This window comes from Micropterus dolomieu, linkage group LG05 (genome assembly GCF_021292245.1).
Source record: "Micropterus dolomieu isolate WLL.071019.BEF.003 ecotype Adirondacks linkage group LG05, ASM2129224v1, whole genome shotgun sequence".
Classification (NCBI taxonomy): Eukaryota; Metazoa; Chordata; class Actinopteri; order Centrarchiformes; family Centrarchidae; genus Micropterus; species Micropterus dolomieu.
The window spans coordinates 14,986,698-14,991,455 of NC_060154.1; positions in this window are offsets into that span (position 1 = coordinate 14,986,698).

The window sequence follows — 4,758 nt, forward strand, 5'->3', positions numbered from 1 at the left end:
CTCATTCTTCAAAGGACAACTACGTGACAGGCGGCAGTAGGTGACGGTGAAAGGGCGGGGGGGGGGGGGCGATCTTGTTCAAACCTGCGTTAGTCATTGAGCTTGAATCGGCCATTATATCTGCCTGGCCAATTTGTCTGTGAGGGCTCTAGTAAAAACATCACATCGTAAGCTTAGACATGTGAATAGTTAACACATACATGGCTAAAATAAACACACATCCATGATGCAATCTCCCGTTCCACCTCAACCCAAAAGTGCTCTATTGGATTGAGATCTGGTGACTATGGATGCCACTGTAGTACAGTGAACTCGCGTTTAAACGATGCTCAGTTGGTACTAAGGGTCCCAAAGTGTGCCAAGAAAATATCCCCCACACCATTACATCACCACCAGCAGCCTGAACCGTTGATACAAGGCAGGATGGCACCATGCTTTTATGTTGTTTACGCCAATTTGTGACCCTACCATCTGAATGTCGCAGCTGAAATCGAGACTCATGAGACCAGACAACGTTTTTCCAATCTCCTATAGTCCAATTTTGGTGAGCATTTGCAAATTCTAGCCCCAGTTTTTAGCTGACAGCTGAAATTTTCAGACCAGCCCATCTGACACCAACAATCATGCTACATTCAAAGTCGCTAAAATCCCCTTTCTTCCCCATTCTGACGGTTTGATCTTCAGCAAGTTGTCTTGACCACGTCTACATGCCTAAATGCACTGAGTTACTGCCATGTGATTGGCTGATTTGCTATTTGTGTTAACAAGCAATTGAACAGGTGTACCTAATAAAGTGGCCGGTGAGTGTATGTGTACAAGTCATAGTATATCAGAGTTGCTGTGGCTGGTGTCACTTCAGCAGAAGTCACAGCAGAGGTCCAGGCTGCTGGACAGGGTGTTGTGCCAGGGCTGAACTGGCAGGCACTCTGGGGCAGACGGAGGAAGTGGCACTGCCGTGGGGGTGGGACGGCGGCCGGATGGTTGGAGAGTACTGCTATCACTGTGAGATCTAGTTACGAGTGTTTTTAGGCATCAAAGACTTTAATAAAGTCAGATTATCAGATCATCAGCAGTTATATTAATATTTGCTATATACACTGCCTGTTCCTTAAATTTAACAAGATGACAACATAGCAGCCACAACTCCAGCCATTATCAATTAATAAATCAATTAAGTAATAACAAACTGCAGTAAGCGATCACAAGCATTATTTAAAGTAATTTATCATGAAACTATATGCATTACAAGCAGACAATACAATACAGTCAACATTAGGCTTAGAGTTCAAATTAAGTACAAGAGGTGAGAGAGGCAGCAATGTGGATCAGTGGTTTGCACTAGTAAGAATCTGTCTTCTGGTATGAAAGTTTGTATGTCTATTTGTGTGTTATCCCTGTGATAGACTGGTGTTTTGTCAAGGATGTACCTCGCCTCTTGCCCATTGTGTTCTGGGATAGGCTGCAGCACCCCATGACCAAAAGAATAAACGGTAAAGAGAATGGGTGACTGGAAGTAGAGGAGAGGTTAATATGTGCATATTAATAAATGTTCTGTAGTCACTGGAATGTCCTCATAATTTTTAAATCATTCAGCCCTAACCCCTGTATTTTTTAGGTTAAATATGAAAATTTTTTGTCACAAAGGCTTAATTACTCACAGTCTTGTTTAGATTATACATTTTCTTAAAAGCAACACTAATTGGATTAGAGTTTGGAGATAATGTCAAACCCAAAGCATAATTTATTTGTCACCCCAAAAACTCATGTATGCATAAAGCTTGACAAAAATGGACAAATTTAAACACACACTGACAGAAAGAGAAAGTGCATGCACAACAATGGAGTGATGTGGTGACCGGGTGATTGCTTTGTTGAGCCTAAGCATAAGCAACAGAGACAGCGAAGCATAGAGAACATGAGACACAAAGGAAGAAAGAATGAGTGAGAATATATTTTCAGTATCCATCCCCTCCCACACATTTTAATTTACTGCTGCTTACAGCTGGTACTGTCTCCACCATGAAGAAATGTGTTTATTAAACCTGAATGCTGCAACAAAAAAAAAACAACAACAGAAAATTAAAGACATATTCATACTCCACTGATTGTTATATCAAATGATAGAGTTTTTTTTTTAAATCAAGGGAGAGGAATAGCCGGTTTTCACCCAGGACATCTTATACCAACCAGACTAACAGCCCAGTCACATCACCTTTTAAAACTGCAAAATCGATTCATTCCAATTAACTTGCAGCAGTCAATGGACATGCTAGCGGGGGCAAGATAGATCCGTGCAGATTTTTTCTCCCTTTGAAAGAGCTGAGAACCAAAATGAAAGAACCAATTGTAGCTTATTAGCTGTGTTGCACCATTTTTATTTAACATCCCCTGGTGGAGTATAACTGCTCCACAACAGAGAGAGGCAGGTTTATGTAGGGTTATGAGGAATGGACTCTGCACGGACAGTTCCGACGTCCCATAATTCCTGATTATGGACACCTTGAAGTGCATTATTCTGCTTATACCATGGTCACTAGCTAAGGGAAAAAAAAATTTTCATGTGTTTTTCAATACAGAGTTATTCACAAGCCATATCTCAGTTTTTCTGGTAACACCTGAGGGTTTGACTAATACCGGGGCAGTCATTACTATCCCATAAAGTTCTTATGCAATGGAAACATTGTTCACTACTCCAGTAGGGCAAACCTTAGATACAACTTGGCAACAAGGTTTATTTCTAGTCCACTTAGTTCAAAGAACCCTTTGGCTCAGCTATGAGCCAGAAAACTACATTATGCTAGTAAGATTCAAAGGCTACACTGTAAAAAAAAAAAATCTGTACTTTGACAGTTTTATTCCTTTTTATTTCACAGATTTTTCCTGTATTTTTGAAATACATGAAAATATCAAAAAATTACAAAAATAAACTGTGAATTTACATGTCTAAACCTGTAGCTGTGAATAACCATAACAATTCTGTTATCTTAAGGAAACTTTTGGGGTTTTTCACGTAAACAAACACAAATATTATTTTTCTTATTTAAAAGAAAAAAGGGTTAATTTTAAGTTTAATACTGTAAAAACATTTCTTAAACTTGGTACAATTAGTAACAGTTAACCGTAACAAAAAACATATGTTCTGTAACTTGACATAGATTTTATTGTTAATTGACAAATATCTAAACAGCCATAATTACTGTAATTTCACAGTTTTTGACTTTTATTATAATTCTTAGATTACAAGTTAGATTAACATATAATTGCCCCAAAGTGGTAAAATTACAGAAAGGTAATATTTAATTTATTGTTAAATGACAGGCGTTCACACCTTTTAATCGGGTTAAAAAAGAAAACTTGCTGTAAAATTACGGGTTTGTGATGAAACATTTATTTTAATGCCATTTTACAAATACTTCGATTGAAGAGTCTTAGTTATAGGTGTAATATCAAAACCTAAAACAAACATATTTAAATCCTGTTTTTTCATAATTAAAAATTTGAGTAATATATATCCATTTATCAGAAACCCATTTTGAGTTATCTTGTACTAGGGTTATTTGTGACAGTTTCAGACTTCCTTAAATTTCCTTAATTTGAGGAAACTCAGACATTTACATTTATTCATTTAGCTGATGCTTTTATCCAAAGTGATTTACAATTGAGGTCACACACCTCTGGAGCAACTAGGGGTTAAGGGTCTTGCTCAGGGACACACTGGTGGATGGGTCACAGGGGGGGATTGAACCCAGGTCTCTCACACCAAAGGCATGTGTCTTATCCATTGCGCCACCAAAATGGTGGTTTTACAGACAATGAACTTAATGCACAATCCAAAGACTTCTTCCCTGGTTTCAATATGATATTTTATGACTTTCTAAAGCCAGTTATTGTATCTGGTAAATGTTGTTACGGCTGTATGTGTTTCTCTGTGCTGTGCATCCCTGTTTCTTTTCTGTCCTCTAGTTCTGCCCCAGGAGTGCTACAGCTGATTGCTGAATTAGGTCCACCTGGCCTTGCAAGGCAGTGCACAACTGTGTGCACGGGAGTTGGGGAAGTCCAAAATATCTAAATTAAGTTGGTATACAAAAAAGATGCAAATATATGCAAGTAGAAAAACAAGTGCGAATGTTAAGTTTTTCTTGGCAGTCCACATGAATCCAAAGTTTTTGGTATACAAGCCAAAAGTACATTTTCAGATTCGAGTGACTTTGCACAACAACACCTCTGGATGACCTAAAGAAACCACTTGGGTTCTTAGCTCAATTGGAAAACATAAACAACAGCAAACAAAATCAACAATATATCTATCCAAGGTCTGCAAGACATTAGGTAAGTTTCCCTTAATAATTGGTATGGTGACCAAATTCTGAAGATGTGTTAGTCCATAGCCCTCTCCACAGAACTGGGGAAGAATTCAAGTCTGGTGGCTACATGGCTGCAAAAATGACAGAGCAGATAACGTCTCGGGTTACGTATGTAACCCTGGTTCCCCGAGAAGGGGAACGAGACACTGCGTCAGTTACGACACTATGGGAACGCCTCTAGGCGTAGCAGGTCTGAACGTGAATGAAATCACTCCAATCCTATTGGTTTGTTGCTAGAACAGTAAGGTGTGACGGAATAACCGGAGGAGTATAAAGCACACCTGTACACACTCATCATTAGCTTAAACTATGAAGCAGGCACTTCAGGCGGGGAGAGAGGTGCGGCGGGCCGACGCAGTGTCTCGTTCCCCTTCTCGGGGAACCAGGGTTACAT